The 22,712-nt window shown below is 39.9% G+C and overlaps 1 pseudogene; it reads left to right on the top strand.

Moving 5' to 3' along the window:
- Positions 1 to 8,537: 8,537 nt before the first annotated feature.
- Positions 8,538 to 18,341, top strand: LOC119508817 (annotated as a pseudogene).
- The last annotated feature ends 4,371 nt before the right edge of the window (positions 18,342 to 22,712 follow it).

Consider the following 22,712-nt stretch of genomic DNA (forward strand, 5'->3'; position numbering starts at 1 on the left):
GGAAACCACAGAAACAGAGAGGAAGCCACTGAAGCCAGCAGCTGGAAACAAAAACTGGGAGAGAAGGGAGAGACCAGCAGATGCCACCATGTGCCTGGCCATGTGACAGAATAGCTGACGATTGCCGGTAGCTGGTCTTCGTGGAGAAAGCATCACCTGTTGACGCCTTGATTTGGACCTTTTCATGGCCTCAGAGCTGGAAACATGTAAGTAAATAAATCCCCATTGTAAAAGCCAACCCATTTAAGGCATATTGCATTTTGTCAGCTTTAGCAAACTAAAACATGATTTCAAAGGCATTTTTGAATAATAAAACCAAAAGCTGATTCTTTTGTCATTTGATTAAGAGTAAAAGAGAGAGAGAGGGTCTAAGATGGTGGCATAGAGAGGAGTGGAAGCTAAGTAGTCCCCCTGGAACAACTAAAAAAAACAAGAAACAACTAGTAAATAATCCGGAATAACTGCCGGGGGACAAACGTGACTGTCCGCTCATCATACACCAACCTGAATTGGGAGGAATGCCCGAGATCACAGCATAAAATCTGTAAGTAAAAACTGTGGATCCAAATCGGGAAACCCCTCCCCCACAGCCCGAGCTACAAAGCCTTGTGGTGCCAGAGAGAAGCTTCCTCCCAGCAAGCAAATATAGCTCAGCTGAGCTCCAACTGGGGTTTTAATTAGCGAGTGTGAACTGCTCACTACAGGTACAAATCCCCAACAAGTAGACAGAGGCTTTGGGTGGCGACTGACCTTGGAGAGCCGGAGGGTCACCTCGGACTAGCTCTGTTCCTTTTTCGACTCAGCGGAGAAAGCCTCAGCCATTTTCAGTTTCCAGTTCTGTGACCCATACAAGGGTATAGCACAGGCAGAGAGAGACCACTGAAATGCTAATGACCTCCCCCTAGGGCGTCTATCTTCTCTAAGAGGAAAGGGGTGGGGCCCAGCTCTGCTACCTACCTTTCATTCCGAACTTAACACCAGTCAAGAATTACTGGCTGACAGGCGCCACCTGCTGGTCAGAAAGGCACAGTGACCGGAGGCATCAGAGGGTGTACCAACAAAAGACCCACCCTCAGGGAAACCGGATAATGAATATTTCTTCCTTCTGGGACCTTAGCCCATTCTGGTCTGGGGAGGCCTGATTGGGGTAACCAAGGAAACCATGCCTAGACAACAGAAAACTACAATCTACACCAAGAAAAATGAGGTTATGGCCCAGTCAGGGGAACAAACTTGCACTTCAGCTGTGATGCAGGAATTGAAACAACTAATAATAACTGAATTCAAAAAGTTAGGGAAGATATGGCAAAAGAGATGAAACACAGGACGTACATAAGGTAGAAATTGAAAGTTCAAAAAACCAACTGGCGGAATCTATGGAAATGAAAGGCACAATACAAGACATGAAAGACACACTGCAAACATACAACAGCAGATCTCAAGAGGCAGAAGAAAACACTGAGGAACTGGAGAACAAGGCAACTGAAAGCCTACACACAAAAGAGCAGATAGAGAAAAGAATGGAAAAATACGAGCATCATCTCTGGGAACTTAAAGACAAAATGAAAAGCAAGAATTTATGTGTCATTGGTATCCCAGAAGAAGAAGCGAAGGGAAAAGGGGCAGAAGCAATAATAGAGGAAATAATCAATGAAAATTTCCCATCTCTTATGAAAGACATAAAATTACAGATCCAAGAAGCACAGCATACCCCAAACAGAATAGATCTGTATAGGCCTACGCCAAGACACTTAATAATCAGATTATCAAACATCAAAGATAAAGAGAGAATCCTGAAAGCAGCAAGAGAGAAACGATCTATCACATACAAAGGAAGCTTGATGAGACTATGTGTGGATTTCTCAATAGAAACCATGGAGGCAAGAAGGAAGTGGCGTGATATATTTAAGATACTGAAAGAGAAAAACCACCAAGAATCCTATATCTAGCAAAACTGTCCTTCAGATATGAGGGAAAGCTTAAAATATCCTCTGAAAAACAGACAATGACCGAGTTTGTGAACAAGATACCTGTTCTACAGGAAACACTAAAGGAAGCACTGCAGACAGAAAGGAAAAGACAGGAGTGAGAGGTTTGGAAAACAATTTTGGGAGATAGTAGCACAGCAATGTAAGTACACTGAACAAAGATGACTGCGAACATCGTTGAAAGAGGAAGGCTGGGATCATATGGGACACCAGAACAAAACACGAACGATAAAGACTGGGACTGTGTTACTCAGAGAAACCTAGGATGCTCAATGATTGTAATAAAAGGTGCAAATATGTTTTTACATGAGGTAGAACAAATGAATGTCAACATTGCAAAGTGTTAAAAATAGGGTGGGATTGGGGGGAAAATACAATCAATGCAAACTAGAGGCTAGAATTAACAGAAACACTGTATTATGCTTCCTTTAATGTAATAAAAGCAATATACCATAGCTAAATGCATATGGGGGGGTGGGGAATAGGGGAAGGGTATGGGACTCCAGGCACTGGTGATGTTGTTGGACTCTTTATTCTACTTTAGGTTAATGCTATCTTTCCTTCTGTCACCTTCTAGCTATCAAGTTTTTTTGTTTGTTTGTTTGTTTTTCTCTCTCTTGCCTTTTTCTTTTGCCTCTCTGCTTTCTTTGACTCTTCCTCCATCTTTATGGAAGAAATGTCCTTATATGGAGAGTAGCAATGGTGTTCAATACACAAATACGTGACTATATGGGGAATCAACAATTGTTTACTTAGGATGGAATGTATAGTGTTTGAACAAAACCATCTTAAAAGAAATGGGTTGATGAAGAAACCTTGAGGGCACTATATTGAGTGAAATAAGACAGACATATAAAGGCAAACATTGCAGGGTCTCACTGATATGAACTAATTATAATATGTAAACTCATAGACATGAAATATAAGTTATCAGGATATAGAATGAGGCTAAAGAATGGAGAGCAGTTGCTTATTATGAGCAGAATGTTCAACTAGGGTGAACTTAAATATTTGGAAATGAACAGGGGTGATGGTAGCATGTAATGAGAATAACTAACGGTGCTGAAAGGTGTGTGAAGGTAGTGGAAAGGGTAAGCTGAGAGTCACGCATGTCACCAGAAGGAAAGTTGGAGGATAAAAGATGGGACTGTATAAAACAGTGAATCTTGTGGTGGACAATGTCCGTGATTATGCAAATATTAGAAATCTCTCTCACGAATTAGAACAAATGTATGTCACTATAACTAGAGGTTAATAATAGAGAGGCATATAGGGAAAAAATATATACCTATTGCAAACTATATACTACAGTTAGTAGTATTTTAACATTCTTTCATCAACAGTAACAAATGTACTATACCAAAACTATGAATCAATAATGGAGGGGGGGGGCGTGGTTAGGGGTATGGCAGGATGTGAGTTTCCTTTCTTTGTGTTTGTTTTTTTTCTGGAGTAGTGAAAATGTTCTAAAAATTGAAAAAAAATAATAGTGTTGATGGATGCACAGCTGTATGGTGGTGCCGTGGGCAATTAATTGTACACTTTGGATCTTTGGATAGTTGTATGGTATCTAAACAATCTCAATAAAAAAAAAAAAGATTAAAAGAGAGACCATATAAAGAAACAACAATGTTACTGAGAAAGGAACCATAACTTCAATTTTAAAGAGTAAAAATTACAAGAGCATATTATTTAACATATTAATATAACTGCATTTAAAAATGTAGATGACATAGGTGATTTTCTAAGAAAATATGAATAACCAAAGCTTATTAATAGAACCAGAATAGACTAACCAGCAAAGGGGAAATTGAGGGTAGTTAAAAGATTTTCCTTGGATGACTTGAAGCAACATATTTTTCACATTATGTAAACTTTTCAGCACAGCAGTGAAAGAAGATGGAACATCTCTACTTATTCTGGAATGCTAACGTAATCAGAACCCAAACTAGACAAGTTTGACATTATAGGACTATAGGACAACTTGACTATGAACACAGATGTAAAAATGCTGAATTAACAGAGCAAAATTCACAAAACAAAAAACTTTAGAAAGAGAGGAATAGAGGGAAATATATTGTAGGGAAATTTACTTCCTTTCATTTCAGGCCTCAATAAGAAACATACCACATGTATCCTAATTACTGGGGGAAAATTAGTGGCATACCCATTAAAATGAGGCATGAGGAAGTAAATGGTAGAATTATTGGAAAGGAGCAAACAAGATTGTTCCTTATTTTTGCAAATATTTTTTCCCTTCCTCAAGAATTTGTAATAGCATCCATTAAAATAATTATCAAAAGAAGAGTGATTAGTAACAGAGACACAATCAATATAGAAAAATCAGTAATATTTAATGCATTAGAAACAATCAATTGGAAAATATTAGTGATCATCCCTTCATGAGAGCAACCCAAAATTCAAAAAAGCGAAAAAGTATACCATTTAGCAAGAAATTTACTTTGCCAGGAAGAAGAAACAGTCGAGATTCTATAGTCAATTTGATTTAAAAGCTTGATTGCTACATAAGAAGGCTCAATGTTATAAAGAATGAAAAATCTTAAGTATCAATGCAACTCTAATCAGAATTTGTCATGGAATTTAATAAGCTGATTCTGAAGTTCATCTAGAAGAGAAAATGCATTAGAATAACAAAGGAAATTAGAAGGCACATGTGGACTTGCTTTATAAGACAGCTAAACATATTAAAAGCTAGAGTCATAAACAAAAACAGAGTGCTTTGGTCCAGGAGTAAATATTTATGCCAATGGAACCCAATAAAGGGTCTAGCAAAACACCCAAATATACACAATACACACACATAGGAAAGGAGTTTATGAGGTAGATGGCAATTCAAATCTATAAGAAAATGACACATTTCTGAAGAAATCATGTTCATAAAATCGGTATTCCTTTGGAAAGTTAAAAAAAAAAATTAGAACCCATCTCACATCATACAAACAGAAATTTCAGAAGGGGTGAAGAATAAATATAAAGTATCCAAATATTGGAAAGAAGAGAAGAAATATAGGAATAAGTTTCCCAAATCAAAATTTAAAATTTATTTATGTCAGAGACATTGTTCCAGTTTGCTAATGCTGTCATTATGCAAGATACCAGAAATGGATTGGCTTTTATAAAGGAAGTTTATTTGGTTACAAATTTACCATCCTAAGGCCATAAAAGTGTCCAAACTAAGGCATCATAAGAGGATACCTTCACTGAAGAATGGCCATTGGCGTCCAGAACACCTCTGTCAGCTGGGAAGACACGTGGCTGCTGTCTGCTGGTCCCAGGTTTGTTTCAGCTCCGCTCTCAGCTTTTGTGCAGCCTTAGCTTAGCATCCCCAAATGTTCTTCTGTCCACAACTCCAAGGTCTGAGCATCTCTCTCAGCTCCCAAGTGTCTCTCCAAAAGTCTCTCTCAGATGCTCTGAACTCCTTCTGTCTGTGAGCTCTCTTATAGGACCCCAGTTATCTAATTTAGACCCACCTTGAATGGGCAGGGCAACACATCTGTGGAAATAATTTAATCAAATGTTTCCACCCAAAAAGATTGGGTTGAAAGATATATATGGGGGACCTAATACATCCAAACTGGCATAGACAGTATTAAATAATTTTAAAACAAACAATACATCATGGCAAATAATTGTAAGATATGAAATTTAAATGCCAGATTTCTAAAATATATAAAGTATTCCACAAATAATGGCAAAAATGCAAACCCTCCAATATAAAAATGGGTAAACCATATAAACAGGCAAATTATAGAAGAAGAAATACAATAGGCCAATAGAGATACACAAAGGATGTTCAAATTCACTAGTAATCAGGGAAACAGTAAGCCCTAAGATTGGAAAAATTATAGATTATCTCCTCTGAAGGTAAGCATGAAGGAAAATAGATATTCTCATATTAGTGGTTGTGGCTTAAACAGATAACACTTTTGAAATGGATGGTGGTGATGGTAGCACGTTATTGTAAGTATGATTAACAGCGCTGATTTATGTATGTGAATGTGGTTGAAAGGGGAAGTTTTGGGTTGTGTATGTTACTAGAATGAAAGTTAGGAGATGAAACATGGGACTCTATAACACAGTGAACCCTGTTGTGGATGATGGTCTGGGATTAATAGTATAATTATAAGAATATTCTTTTAGGAATTATAACAAATATCTGACTAATACAAGGTGTTAAAAATAGAGTAGTATATGGGAAAAAATACACCTAACGTAAACTATATATAATGGACTATAGTTAAAAGCGCTATTTTAATATTCTTTCATCAATTGTAGCAAAGGTACCACACTAATGCAAAGTGTCAGTAATAGAGGGGTGTCTGGAACACTGTATTTTTTACATAATTTTTCTGTAAGCCTACAACTTCTCCAATTAATAATAATAATAATAGGACATATTTCACAGGCAAGTGCACTTACAAAAAAGTTCTGTCATCAGTCGTAACAAACGTTCCACACCAATGTAAGGTGTTGGTGGTGGGGTGGTATATGGGAATCTTGTATTTTATGCATGATTGTTCTGTAAACCCACAACTTCTCTAATAAAAACATATTAAAAAAATAAATGCAGCCCTGCTCCAATCAGGATAGCGTAGCAAGTCACTTCAGGGCCCTGACCTTCTCCAGAAGCTTTGAACAACCAGTAAGAACTGGTAAAAACATCTTTTTAAAATCTCCAGAGAAAAGTCAAAGAATTGTAGTAAGAGGCAAGAGCCAAATCAAGGAAAAGTTCACTTAAAAGTGGTAGGATCTCCTCAGGCCTGAGCTGGCCTCTTCCTCAACTCCCCTGCCTGCTCTGTGTGGAGCCTGTCCTCACTCCGGTGCAGATTCCTGGTCCCCATTCCAGAGGGAGCAGAGTAACCCCCCTGCGCTCACTGGGAGCATGTGTGTCTGGCCCAATCTGTCTGGTGGTGGCCTGAGGGACTCGCTGTCCCAGAACTTGCCCTGCCTGTAGAAGGCGGCACATAGAGCTCCCCTACAGAACGCTGTGGGAGAGCAGTCAAGTCACGCTGCCTGGGGCAAGGGATTGGTGGTGGGGGGGACAAACAGTGCAGTGCCTGGGACCGTGAAGAAACTTTGCTAGAGAAGAGGGGACTTTCCTAGAGGAGAGGGGACATTTGTATCCAAGGGAATGGAGAATTCCTAAGACCATGGGCTTGCCCCAGGAAAGAGGCAGACTCAGTGGGATCAGGGAGGGCCCTGAGCTTTGCCTGGAGCTATTCTCCAAAGTCACTGTATGGATAAGCCCTCAGGAGAGCCCTGCACAGGTCAATCTGCAAAGACTGGTGGGAAAGGTGCTCTCTGGCATCTAAGGAACTAGCTGGATATGTTTAAGAACAGAAACATCAGAGTCTGCAGAAGAAAGAATCACTGAACTTGGGGGTAAGACAATTGAAATCATCATTTGAGAAGCAGAAAGGGGAAAGAATGAGGAATGGTGAACTGAGCCCAAGGAACCTGTGGGTCACCATCAAGTGTACCATTGCAGGAGTTCCAGAAGGAGAAGAAAGAGAAAGAGATCCAGAGAATATTCAAAGAAACAATGGTTTAAAACTTCTCCAATTTAATGAAAGACATAAATATACACATCCAAGATGCTCAGCAAACTCCAAGCAGGATAAACCTAAATAGACCCACACTAGACCACATGTATTAGTTAGGGTTCTCTAGGGAAACAGAATCAAAAAGAGACATCTATAAATACAAGATTTATAAAAATGTCTCATGCAACTGTAGGGATGCACAACTCCAAATTCTGTAGGGCAGGGAGCAAACTGGCAACTCCAATGAAGATGTTCAAGGAAATCCTCAGGCGGCAAATTGGCAACTTCGACAAACTCCTCAGGAAACGCTTCACTGGTCAGCCGAAGAAGAAGTGAAGGTCCTTTATCTGTCTCACTTAAAAGTTTTCAACTGATTGGATTAAATCCAGCTGATTTCATTCTCTCATTGTGGAAGACACACCCTTCACTGATGTCATCAGTCACAGCTGCAGCCAATTGACTGATGATCTAATAAACCAGCCTTCTGGTTTATTGACCAGCTGCAAATGTCCTCACAGCAATGGTTAGGCCAGTGCTTGCTTGACCAGACACCTGGGCACCATCACCTAGCCAAGTTGACACATGAACCTAACCATCACAGCACATTATAATCAAACTTTCAGATGTCAAAGCTAAAGAGAATTCTAAAAGCCATGAGAAAGAAGTAACATGTCACATACAAGAGAGTCTCAATAACAACAAATGCTGATTTCTCATCAGAAACCATGGAGGCAAGAAGGCAGCAGAAAGGCACATTTAACGTGCTGAAAGCAAAAATTGCCAACCAAGATTTCTGTATCTGGCAAAACTGTCCTTCATAAATGAGGGAGAAATTAAGACATTCCCAGAAATACAAAAACTGAGGGAGTTTGTAACCAGAAGACCAACCCTACAAGAAATGATAAAGGGAGTTCTGCAGGTTTAAAGGAAGGGCCACTAGACAACTGATGGAAGCCATATGAAGAAATAAAAGTCTCCAGTAAAGATGGCGTGGGTAAATATAAATACCAATGCAAAATGAGTGTAGGGTTTCTGTTTGGGGTAAAGGGAACGTTCCAGTAATGGATGGTGGTCAGGGTACAGCAACATTGTGAATGTGATTAATCCCACTGAATGGTGTGCTTGGGAGGGGTTGGGATGGGAAAATTTATGTTGTATATGCACTTCCGCAATTAAAAAAAAAAAGAATGAAAGAGAAACTGAAGACATACTCACAGCTAAATGCAATATAAGATACAGGATGGGATCTAAGAATGGAGACGAAAAGGCTTACAAGGACATTACTGGAACATAATAAAAATTAGAATATAGAATGTAAGCTTTATATCAATGTTAAATTTCTTTAATTCGGTAACTAACTTAAGGTAATTATATAAGTGAATATCCTTGTTCATAGGAAATGAACGTAGTATTATGTGTTCAAGGAGTATGCTCACAAATGTTCAGAAAATAGTTAGATAGACAGACAGATAGATTCATACAGCAAAGTTTCCAAAATATTAAAATTGGTGGATCTGGGTATCTAAGGGGTTGGGGGTATGTTGGAATTTTCTTTATGGGTTTTGTGTTATTTTTGCTACTGTCCTGTAAGTTTGAAATTATTTCAAAATAAAAAGTGAAAAAATTAAAAACGCACTTAACCTCCCATTGGTAATGTCACTTCTAAGAGTGTTAACCTCCAGAACTATTTGTAGCTGTTCACATAGGCACGCACAATACTGCTGTGTGCAGCACAATTTGTAGTAGTAAACAGTTAGAATAATTTAAATGCCCACCAACAGGGAAATGGGATAATAGATTGTTTGTAATAGTCATAAAAAGAAATATCGTATACACTGAATATGAATAAATTAGAGTATCAATATAGACAATATAGACAAAACTCAAAAACTGAATGAAGACAGTAATTTGCAGAGGGTTATATACAGAGAATAAAAACATCTATAATTTTAACATGTGAAGCCCTATTACCCAATGTTTATAAATATAAAGAAGAGGAAACATAAAAACACTAGATAGGAATGATAAGCCCTGCATTCATAGTAGTGGTTTACTTGTAAGGAGGAAGGAAGAGAAATGGGATGGGGAAGAACACACAAGGTATCCAATATTATCAGTATTGTTTTGTATGTTTTTAGAATTTTCTGAAGCAATGGAAAGCTGCACAATAGAATTTGTAGTAGCCTTATTTATGTAAAAAAATGAGGAAATGATATAATTTTACATACACAGCTATAAATATATAAATTCATTGGAACAGAACTGGAAAGATACATATCAAACTTGTAACAATGGTTATTAGCGGGAGGAAATTGGAAGGGGTAAAGAGGTTTATTAGATATACTTCTGAATTTTTTTACTTTTAAGTTATAATTTATTTATTTATGTTTATCTAAGCATGGAATTTCAGTAGTTCCGACAACAAGTAATAGAGGTATGACTCAAGGTTGTGAAAGAGGACTAGAAAAAAAAGACGGGAATTGGGACACATCAAACCCTCCTAGGCAACTGCTTGAATGTGGGTTATGGAGAGAGGATGTCAATGAGATCAGGATGATTTCAAAGATTTCAGCCTGAATGGAACGTTTTAAAGGACAAACATAAATGAAAAGATCAAATCAATGATTTTGTTAATTGTGGTGTAAGAAATGATGAAGTCAGTAATGGATATAGTCATTTTGAGATGCTGGCTCATCACACAATTAGAAAAAGACAGGCATTTAGAAATTTAGGAATAAAGCTGAGGTGAAAGGTCAAAATTAGGGAAAGATTTTGGAGTCATTCTAGGAGAGCTGGGAATGAATGTGAAGTGGGGGGGGGGGGGGGGCGGGGAAGAGTGTGAAGCAGGAAAGTACACCAAGGATGGAATTCAGGTCATGACTACATTTAAAGTGGTGAGAGGGAAAAGGGGGCCACTGGAAAAAAAACATAGACAGATGGTGGAAATAAGATGAAGTCAGGCTGAGAAGTCATTGAGTTTATAAATTAAGTGATTATTGACTTTGGCAATAGCAGGTGGGAATTCAAGGTGTAGTCACATAGCTACAGAAAGTGATTTGTAGAGTCAAGTCCATCAGATAGTAGATAAACCAAATTCATGAAAAATGAATTGTTCTCTCAATTAAGCTGGCCACTGAATATTCTTCCATAGTTATATTGTTAGAACATAAATTAGAAGTAACGTTATCATGATTTTTGATATTGTGGTTTAAACTAATTAAGTTCCAACCATATCTTGAAAAGTGAGGCCAATATGAAAATACACAGCTGAAGTGGGCCCATTTTAAGTAGAGATTACCAAGTATTATACATTGAGTTCTTACTGAATGGATGATTACATAATATAATAAAAATTAGTTATACAATAGTATCTGGGGTTTGGAAAGGCTTCACGTGGTTCACACTTGAACTGGGCTTTGGAGGATGACTGGGAGTCAATTAGATCACAGAAGGAAGGGTATTCCACATTTAAATGGTATCAGCAAAAGCTTGGAGGCATGAAAGGGAATGTCCGAGGAATAATGAGTAGTCTGCTGTAGCTAGAATGTGGGGCAATTAGAGCTGCGGGGCATAAGGATAAAAAGATAGAAAGGGGCCTAAAGTTAAAAAGGCATTAAACACCATGGCAAGGAGTCTGGAAGTTATTCCTTAGGTATTGGAGAACCATGGGGCAATTTGAGTAGGGGAATGGCAAGATCTTATCTTTATTTTAGAAAGACAACTCTGATGAGATTATAAAACAAAGACTGAAATTTGTTGAAGAGGTGGATTACAAAACAGGGCTGGAGATATCAGTCATCAGTTATGACACTATTGTAATAATACAGGTGAGAAATAAAGGAGAGGACTTCTTTATGGAGAGGCCCTGGGAACATTTCCAGAGTATTTTCAAAAATATAGTAGAAAGGAATTATCAACTGATTTGAGTAAGGGAATGGTAAAGAAAGAGGGAAAGTAAACAAAATGACTCTGAGCCTCCTAATATGAGAAATCAAGGGCAAAATTTGTCATAATTTCAGAAACAATATGGAATATGAGCATGTAGCTCTGGTGTGAAAAGACAATTTGTTAAATACCCATTAGAAACCATGTCTAGATTATAAATTAATCTATGTTTCAATATGACACATAAAATATTACCAAACAAGAATAGCATAAGGTAAATCAAATTGCCTATTTATATTAGGTAATCTGTACTGTTACCTTATTAGCACTTTGGCAAAAAATAAGTAACTCTGGTAAGTATGAGGAGGACTATGACAAAGTGACTGCTTTGCCAAGTGTGTCTGTCTCTTTATTAGATATTTTGTTCAATTACTTAATAAAGAAGAATAATGAGGAGAAAATACCAGAAGGGCTATTTTTAATAATGCCATATATAGATCATTTCTTAAATGGCACTAATGAACTTAACCAATCAATACTAAATGGATTTATTGTTTGTAAATAACTGGTAACAGCTTGATCATTCTAAAGATGTATGTTTGATTTATAGTTTTTTTAAAATCAATTTTTTAAAAAAGTTTAAATTTAACTTAGCTCTTCAACCAAACACGGTAAATGTAGCTACAGTAGTATCTCCCTCAGAATAAGTCATATTTGCACATTATTTGGTGTCTGGTTAAATTCAACTTATTGACCAGTGAAACTGCAACTTATTTATCTTAGGCTTTGCAAATGCGTAGTAGAAAGCCACTTTCCAAGATCCAGTTTCACTGTGGATTCCAGGGAGATGCCCCAAAGCAATCTCCAACAAAAATCTCTCTGGCAAGTTCCATAATATCAAGTGCTACAGACTCAGTAATTGAATCTTTTTCCAGAATGGAGATGAGATGCCTTCTGATCTAGTATTATACTAGTAAAAGCATGTCATGGGTCAGTAAGAGCAGTTAAATTATGTCTAGTACATTGTCTGTGTGTGCGTGTGTGTGTGTGAGAGAAAGACTTCATACATACTAGGTTTATGAAGCTAAAATCCAATCTGTAGCTTTCACAAAATTATCATAAATACCCCCAAGATAGCAGTAATGGGGGAGATATTTTCCATCTTAAATGTGTTACAATAAATTGTGATGTAAGGCAATCTAACAGGATACTTTCAAATTCCCTAAATGTTGAAAAAGATTCTTATTAATCACTAAGTTCTTCAACACTCAGTGGGTAAAATGGAAAGATTTTAAGAAATAAGGGTATAAAGCAATCAGATCAGAGCTGATGAAAACAATTAAATTTGAAGCAAGTGGTATTATGAACTTTGGTTATCTTGTCATTGTGAATTAAAGGTGTTCTATTTCCTTTTGACTTTTTCATGTATAATTGTGAAAGTGAAAATGCTTAAATTAGATTTATTGTAAATTTTCACATTATATAATTAATGCAGTCTTATTAGACTGCTAGAAGTAGTAGCATAGATGCAATGTTTTCTATTTTTTCACATCAGAACTTAAAGATACTCTAGTTGTAGTGCTTTACGTTCTTTAGAGAATGCTCACACAAGTTACGGATAGTTGAAGCATCCTGACTCCTCTGCAGATGAGAAAACTGGGACTCAGAAGCTTCATGTGGCTCTCCTGAAATCATATGGTAATCTAAGTGGCATGAATCTTCAAACAGTTTTTTTCCTGGGGATGGATTTATGTAACCTGCAGAAAGAGGGCCTCTCTCTTGAAATAGCCTTTGACCTCATATCCAAGAATGTGATGCATTTGCCCTCCTAATTTTTAGCAAGGTTGGTATTGGGAGTGAAGGCAGAGTATCAGCCAAATCTTCCTTTCTTTTGGAACTGCTCCTCTGTAGAGCTCCACCCTCAACAGTCACTTTTGTGCCATGTGCAGCTGCCCTTGCCCATGGCTAGTTATTTCATGTCAAATGAGTGGATCAATGCTCCTGGGAATCTGGAATTGGGACAAAAAGCAGCTGGTCTGCCTGGGCTGGATTATTGAACAGAAGGCATACAAATTCAGGAGCTCTGGAGCAGTTCTCAAATCAGAAAGGCAGACAAAACCCATCATCAGACTAAGAATCCATCTCAGTGAAACAGTTGGGGAGAGAGAGACTGAGAGAGAGAGAGAGAGAGAGCCCTAGAATCCAGATGGCTTTCTTTCTTGTCCTTGGCTTTTACTGTACCTACTCCATGGTTGTTGGGATTTTCCTTGGGATTCTATGAGAAATCTTATTATGATTTCAAAATTCTTCCCTGCCTTCTTTCCTCACCCTCTCCCTCCTTCTCTTCCTCCCTCCCTCCCTCTTTTCTTTCTTTCAATAGAGAATAACGGAGCTTGAGAAAATGATTTTCTATGTATGATTAGTCATTTTCAAATACATGGCCCCCCACGCTGCTAAGCAGAGCCAATGATTTTCCAAATAGATTAGAACTTGGCTTGAGGGGAGCTGTGGCTAGAAATCTGAGTATAATTTCCCCCAAATTCTTAAGAGGCAAAGGTTTTTATATTTCTGACTATGCTCTTTATTTGTTCTGAATTTCAGGGGCAATTTATCATTTTCAGTAATGTAGAGTTTGATAAATGAAGGAAAGTAGATTCCAATTACAAATAATTTATCACCATTATAAGAAAGGAACAGATATTTTAATGTGTGAAAGGAAAGAAAGGAAATGCTATTAAATGAGCAAGATATATAAATAATTATTAATATTTTTACCTTATTTCTTTCATCAGCAATTTAATGTAGGCAATATTGAGACGCTGAGGACATGCGAGACTATAAGAAGAATAAAATGATCTCATTAAAGAAACATTTGTTTAATTCTAAAATTTCAAATGTTGGTTAAGCAAGGATCCTTATGCCTTTTTTCCTGAATGAAGTGTGTGATGTGGGACTGTGAGTGGAGATAGGATTAGGGTTTGGAGGTGTATGGGTGAGTGGATATCAGGTAGAACTTAATTAGCACTTCAGAATCTTGCAGGTGATCCTGCCTTGTTCCAGCATTTTATTTTCAGTAGGAATGTTTCATGATGTTTCATTTTTAATTGGTTATCCTTTCTTGAATTAAAAAACAAAACAAAACAAAAAAATAACCAGGCAGGAATCAGGAGAACTGACCAACTAAAGAAAGCCACTGGGCCTTAGTTTCCTTTTCTGTAAAATAAAGGATCTATGCTATAGTATTCTGTAGTTCTACTAATTGTAGAAGGCACATGTTGTAAGTCAACTCCTGATCAGCGAGGCCAGATTGCACGACTCCAGATGGCACTACTCACGTAGAGTACACGGCTGCCTAGATCTGATGAGTCAATATCATGATCAATTCTATCTTGTTCCCATTGCAGTTAATTAGCACTGTGGCAGAATTTCACCAAGTTTAATTTACAGACACAGCAATCACTGACAAATTCCTTTGGCATTTCAATCTGAGAGACACTAAGCTTTTTCAATGGGTCCTTTGAATATAATTTCCTATTTTGAAAAATGAGCTAATCATATATATATGGATGTATATATATGTATATATATACACACACATATATATGTAGAGCATGTGAAGTGAGGAAGGGAATGTTATGACAGTAAGCCACTTCCCAGTCTATGATATGTTTTCTCTTTTTACTTGGTCAATTTTGTTTCATCTGAAGTTAAATAATAAAGAACCAAAGTAGGACTAAGTGAAACATTCTTCCTTCAGATCTCAGGAAAGTTTCCTTCTCACCAGGTGCATCTTGACTTAAAACATCCACCTTCCTTGACCACCCTACAGCAACTATCAATTACTTTTAATCCTATCATTCTAGTTTAATTCTCCTCATAGATTTTATCACTAGCCTATATATTTTTGTTTGATCATTTTCATATTACCTATTTTCCACTAAATTATAATTAATGATGATGAGATTACTGCCTATCCTGTTCACCACGGCGTCCTCAGTCTTTAGAATAATGCCTGGCACATATAGCAGATGAGCAACTGACATTTGTCAAATAAAAGAATGAGAACCGTACCTTGCCTGTGTCAAGAGTATACAGATTAAGAGCAAGACTGACAACTTGGTTTCACATCCAAGCAGGACCAGCTACATAATTTGTAGGACCCAGTACACAATGAAAATGCAGGACCCTTTGTTCGAAAATTATTAAGAATTTTGTGACAGCAACAGTCGAGCATTAGATCAATCATGGGATCCTTCCAAGCATGAAGCCCTTTGAAGCTACTGCCCGGGTTCCATGCCCACAAAGCTGGTTCTGAATGACCTTGGGCAAGGTGCTTAACTTTTCTGTAATTTTCACTCCTGTCTATTATATTTCCTTATAGGATTGTTCTGACAAGTGAATTAATGTATGCAAAACTGTTAAAACAGTGTCTGGACCATGATAGGTACTGAATAAGTATTAGCTCTTGTTATAATAATAAATATATATTATTAATATAATATAATAACAATTAATTGTGATTGTTGCTTTTTGCTTTGTTCCTAGAGCACCTAGTAAATGACAAGGGCTTAATAAATTATGCTGAATAAGAAGGAAAGGAGTAATCCATGCTTCAAACTGAGACCATCTGCATATATAAGAGATGACACACAGAGTCATAAATGAAGCTTGCAAGGAAAGTTTGTTTTTGAAAAAAAGTTATTTATCTTGATTAGAAGTGTCAGTAGATACTAATGTAGTCTAGATAATTCTTTAACTCAGGACATCATTAAAACAGGAAAGGAATTAATTGAGGATAATTGAATCCATAATTTTGGAACAAAAATTTTGTTTCATAAAATTAATTTTAGTTACTTACCAATGAACTTAGGTAATAGATGATAAGGTGCTGGTATTATTTTTCTAATCACTTCCTAATGAACTATTGATGATCTGTTTTGTCAGATGAAATTAAGGGAAACATCTGCCTATATCCTTGTCATCTTCTGCCATTCTTTTCATCATCTAACCCTTTCCATATTCTAAACCTATTTTCTATTTCTCCTTTCTTGAGTAAAGAGCCTCATTTTTTTTCAGTGATAAAATGTAGCAAAAATCCAAGCTGGTATCACTAGATTTATTGAATATAAAATTTTGTCATATTTGTTTCAGATTTTAAGAATACAGATTCAGTAAATTCATCCATTCAACAATTATTTTTTGAGCTTCTACCATATGCCATTCTAACTGCAAGAGGTAAAGCAGAACATGAAACAATATCCCTATTCCCAGGAGTGTACATTCTAATGGGAAAAGCATAGAGTATATTAATATACCAATGCCAAACAGCAGTATAGTATATTAGGGGTTGAGAAGGGCTGTGGAGAAATATTGTGCGGGACAGGGGAAGAAAGTGACAGGGGCGGCTTTTTTCTGGCAACCAAAAGTCAGCTTTGAAACCTGCTGAAGTGTATTGCAGCCACCAGTGTCCGACAGTTTCTTATATAAACTGACTACTAATAATGTGTCCCATTGACAAAGGGGAAGAAAAGATTCACATTAAACCTTAGCCTTATAATTGAACCCCAGCAAGCTTTCTGAAAAATTTTAATCTTGTGAATCCAATCCATCTAGACCTAAAGATAAAGCTTTTCATAAATCATGTAAATGGCACACATGGATTGCATTCCAAAATTGTCATTAAAAAGCTCTTAATGGCATTTGCATATTAATGAGGCTCTTTGGAGGGTGGAGGAAAGAACAGATCAGCCCTGGTGATGTAGGAGTCCTAGGTAAGGGTTACCCACCTTGCCAGGCACTGTGGTGGTCTAAGATGGTGTGGACGTTCACCTCTATAGCGCATCCAGTTTCTATTTCAGTATGCCAGTGAATTCAAAACCAGAGACTCTGACGTGTTGGAAAGAGCTGGTTATGGCCACACCGTGCCCTTGTCAGACGGGGGTAAGGCCTTCTGCATCATCTACTCCGTCATCGGCATCCCTTTCACGCTCCTCTTCCTGATGGCAGTGGTCCAGCGCATCACCGTCCACGTCACCCACAGGCCTGTCCTCTACTTCCACATCTGCTGGGGCTTCTCCAAGCAGGTGGTGGCCATTGTTCACGCAGTTCTCCTGGGGTGTGTCACCGTGTCCTGCTTCTTTTTAATCCCGGCAGCTGTCTTCTCTGTCCTGGAGGATGACTGGAATTTCCTCGAATCCTTTTATTTTTGTTTTATTTCCCTGAGCACCATTGGCCTAGGAGATTATGTTCCAGGAGAAGGCTACAATAAAAAATTCTGAGAACTCTATAAGATTGGCATCACATGTGAGTATCAAGGTTACCTGCTCCTCAGCCTTACTGCCATGTTGGTAGTTCTGGAAACCTTCTGTGAACTCCAGGAGCTGAAAAAATTCAGGAAAATGTTCTACGTGAAGAGGACAAGGAGAGGATCAAGTGCACATTCTTGAACATGACCAGCTCTCCTTCTCCTCCATCACAGACCAGGCAGCTGGCATGAAGGAGGATCAGAAACAAAACGAGCCTTTCGTGGAGGCTCAGCCATCTGCCTGCCTTGATGGCTCTGCAAACAATTAAACAGAGGGCATTGCTATGTTGTCGTAGAGCACCAGTGTGAGGGCAATTAAGTATTAGGCTTGATTTTGGTCATTTGGTCACTTTTACAAGAATGTAAATGCCAAGACAATGTTACTTTAACCAGTGTGTACTATTTGCAATATTTTAAAAACAAAAAATAAAACAGAACAAAGGAGGCTTTTCCTCTGGAGGGATGGGTATCTAATATCTGAGGAAACAGAGTGTGTACCTATTATTCATATCTGACAAAATTATCTAGACTTTACTTATAGGAGAAGAATACACGAAGCAGTGCTGCTTTGGATAGAAGAAGATTTTATACTTTGAATTGGAGGCTTTGGAGTTTGCATTTAAATAATTTAGTTGATAGCTAAATAGCAAATTTGTATTTAAAAGCAAAAAAGAAGCATAAAGATGTGTTTTATAAATATGTTTATGTATACTTGTTTGCATGTACCCTACTAAAGTGATTATTTTTGTAGAATCTAAGTTAAAACTTACTATTTATGATGAAAAGGTAACCGTTAAATATGTACAAAAAAATATAAATATGTTTATATCCTGTACAGATGTGTTTTAGGTCACCAGATCCCAGGGTACTTCTTATCCCAAGATTGTAGATATTTTTCCTTTTGATTTCTCTTTATACTAAGGAAATCCAGAGTTACTGCAATAAAATAAGGGGAATAATATACAAAAAAAAAAAAAAAGAAAAAGAAAAAGCTCTTAACAAGTTGAAGATCTCAGTGACATGTCATCCAAAGGTAGTTGCTACCCTATGACTTCTTAGAGAATTAAATTACAATCTGAGAACTGCAATATGCTGATGTTCAAATTGGTACCTTTGTTTGTTTTTCTTCAGTCTTGTCAAAAAGAAGATTAATGTGCAGTTTTCTGCACTCACTACAGCTTTTCTTATAGGAACGTGGTATCTAAATCAAAATTCCATTTAGATGCAGGGAAACTCATTGGTGTGTGATGATCTTTTCACCTTTTCTCCAGTTTCCCTCACTCCTAATTTTTTTCCCCAGTAAGCAAACATTTGCTCTTGTTTAAGCCTCCTCCTTCTCAATCCTTGTGATGCTGAACACTTTAATCTTGGAGTCTCACTGCCTAGGTAGGAAAAAATGAGTTCTGAAAGCACCTGTAAGGTCATTTTACAAATGGAATCACTAAAAAGTTGTGCCTCTTGCTGGGTAATAGCATAGAACCTTTAAATCACTAAAATTAGAGACAGGAGACTTGTCAGGTCATGTTGTTCACCTCCCATAGCAGCTTTGTGTATTTGGTGTGAAATGACATGAACAGTGAAGCATTTTAAGCAGCCTTGGGGAGACTTTACCCTTTGGTAATACAACTCCCTGTTGAGAACATGTAGCTGAGAGTAGTCTAACTTTTGTTTTGCCGAATTTCACATTGTTCTGGTTTGCTGTGTCCTTTAAAAATGCAGCCACACTTTCTTTTGCTCCTCCATCTTTAAAACATTCAACCTTGTAATGCTATAACTTTATTATTGTGGAAAGCCGCCTCCCGAATCGGGCCTAGCGTATGCGCTGCAGCCTGCTCTAGAGTTACCCCCGCCCATCGAGTGAGCCAAGATGGCGCCTGCATCCTGTTTCCGCATAGTGACGCATGTATCCGCCACCCGCTCCTACCAATCGAAATCCTGTATACGCGATACTAGCCTAGAAGCTTATTGGTTGTTAATTGTGTATAAAAGGTCTTACCCGGACGGGGTAGGGTGAGACAGCCCACAAGGAGCCGTGCCTGACGGCCACATCGAGGCTGCTCTCCCACGAGGCGCCGTGCCCCGTGTGGGAACCAGTAACACAGAATGTTCATCTAGCTGTAGTAAAGGGCTTGCTTTCACAACTGCCGTGTGGTTCGAGTCGTGATTCATGACCAGGTTAGTTCGCGCAGTCTGCATCTCTCTCTCTCCTTCCCTGTTTCCCCTCGCCGGCCGGGAACCGGGGACCGAGCGGGGCAGCGCCGGACAAGTGGTGGCCCGTACGGGGACGCTCCTCCTCCTGCCTCGCTCTCGACGGTCCCTCTGTGAGGAGAGCAGTGCTGCGCGTCGAGCTTACGGCGGACTTCCCGCGCCTGATCAACGCGAGAAGGTGAGTGCGTCTTATTACATGATAGTTAGGGCCCGTGGGTTTTCAGGTGACCCCGGGGGACTCGGAAGAGCTCTCCGAGTGACTGAAGTATAGTGCCGACTGCAATCATGGGGCAGTCCGGAAGTTCACCTCTCTTAGCTCCCTTAAAGAACCTTTTGAAACAACGGGGTATCTCGGTCAGGAAAAGCTCCCTTCAGCGTTTTCTTGATGATGTTGATACTTTTGCCCCTTGGTTTGCCTGCACCGGCAGCCTTAGCCTACCCTTTTGGATGAAGCTCGGTCGCGACATAGACCGAGCGCGCCAGACGGGCGTGTGTATGGACCCGATTCTAGTACCCATATGGGAGACCGTCCGTGCGGTCCTTGAACTAGAATCGGCTACCGGCCTAAGCCCGTCCTCTGTCTTGCAAGAAGCACGGTGCGCGCTCCAAGAAACCCAGTCAGTTTCGTCAGCGGACGGCTCCTGTAAGGGCAAACCGCCGGAGTCCAGTGACTCTGACTCAGAGTCAGATAGCGATACTGACGAGAAGGCGGAAGCATCCCCGCTAATTGAGTGGGAGGAGCCTCCTGCCACACCCGTGCGGCCTTCCGCCCCGCCAATGTCTACCGCTGCACCCCCAGGGACACCCCAGCTCCCAACTGACGCCTTGGGCGGTCCCACCAAAGGACCTTGCCGAGAGCTCCCTCTAGTGGCCATGCCCAGTAAATGTAATTATCCTTTGCTGCCAGACCCGGAAACCCCGATGGGTCGGTCAGGGGAGGGGCAACCTTTGCCGTACCCCCCGCCCGAGTATACAGGCCCTCAGGACCCTTTGCCATTAGGTAGTGGTGGGAGACATTTCTGGAGATGGAACCCTTTCACAACATTTAGACCTTTTGGCATGCTGGGTGGCTACCAGCCACTTGAGCCGCAGCCAGTCTCAGAAATGTACCCGGTTATTATCAATCCCCAAGGTGGCAATCGGCACGAATCATATGATTACAAACTATTGAGGGAATTGAGGCAGGCCGTCCATCAGTATGGCCCCAATGCCCCTTATACCTTGAACATGATCGAGAACCTCTCTGCTCTAAATCATACACCCGCAGATATTTTTCAGCTAGCCCGTGCTTGCTTGCCGTCAGGCCGATTCATAGATTGGAAAGCATGGTTTGAGGAGTTAGCTGAAGAGCAGGCCGCAAGGAATGCGGCGGGGAGACGTGGCGGGTGGAATGCTGACATGCTGTTGGGGAGAGGCGCCCATGCCCAGAACCAAACGGGTTTCCCACAAGAGGTCTATGCCCAGATCTTCCGCTGTTTTGTGGGTGCCTGGAAAAAGCTAACAGGTGAGGGAGAGGCTCAGGCCTCACTCAGCAATATACACCAAGGCCCCACAGAACCATTTGCGGATTTTGTAGCCAGGATGCAAACCGCAGCTGAGAGAATCTTCTCAGATCCAGGAGTAGCAGAGACTGTGGTTAAGCAAATGATTTTTGAGCAGTGCAACAAGGAGTGCAAAGTTATCCTGGCACAAAACAGAGCAAAAAATTTGACAGAGTGGGTCAGGCTCTGTAGAGATGCTGGCAGCCCTTTAACTAATGCAGGTCTAGCTGCCATGCTAGCCAGCTCCCTACAGGTGGCTACAAAAAGCCCGAGAACCTTAGGGGCAAAGTCTAACGGGTGCTATGGCTGTGGCCAATCAGGGCACTTTAAGAGAGATTGTCCCAATAGACGTCAACCCCCTGCCACTCAACGGTTTGGCGAACCAGGTGCAGCAACCAGGCCGTGTGGCCGTTGCCACAAAGGCCCCCACCGCGCAGAAGACTGTAAATCGGTTTTCGATGCGCAGGGTAGACGCCTCTCTGGCCGCCCCGAGCAGATTCCAAAAAACGGGAAGAGGGGGTCCGCCCTTTCGACGGACCCCCTTGCATGCCATTCGACAACACAGGATCCGATCAAATTCGTGCGTCCCCCGGCTCAGCAGGACTGGACCTCTGTGCCACCTCCAGACTCGTACTAACCCCCTCCATGGGTGTCCAGTTAGTAGGGACCTCCTTCAAGGGGCCCTTACCGGCTGGTACTGTAGGGCTCATATTGGGAAGAGCATCCACGGCCCTGAAAGGATTAACAGTTATACCAGGACTTGTAGATTCAGATTTCACAGGCCGTGCCCAAGTTATGGTTCAATCTCAGCGGGGCACCTTAGTCATTGCAGAAGGTGATAAGCTGGCGCAGCTCCTGCTCTTACCCAGCTTACATGCAGTCTTTCCAAGCAGAATCAGACAGAGAGGGGAAAAAGGGTTCGGATCCAGTGGAGCGATTTTTGAGGGACTCCATATGTCCCTGGAGTCTCGACCTATGCTAACCATTAAGGTGCAAGGCAGATCTTTCTTGGGCCTGCTCGATACAGGGGCCGATCGGTCTATCATAAGACAACAAGAATGGCCCCCCACCTGGCCAACGAGCAGGGCGGAAGAGCCCATTAGAGGAATAGGCCAAATTTCAGCGCCCATGCTCAGTGCAGCTGCCCTTCATTGGGCCGATGAAGAAGGACACCAAGGCAGTTTCCAGCCTTATGTATTAGCCCTGCCTGTGTCTTTGTGGG

The sequence above is a fragment of the Choloepus didactylus genome, chromosome 14 (assembly GCF_015220235.1).
Source record: "Choloepus didactylus isolate mChoDid1 chromosome 14, mChoDid1.pri, whole genome shotgun sequence".
Taxonomy (NCBI): Eukaryota; Metazoa; Chordata; class Mammalia; order Pilosa; family Megalonychidae; genus Choloepus; species Choloepus didactylus.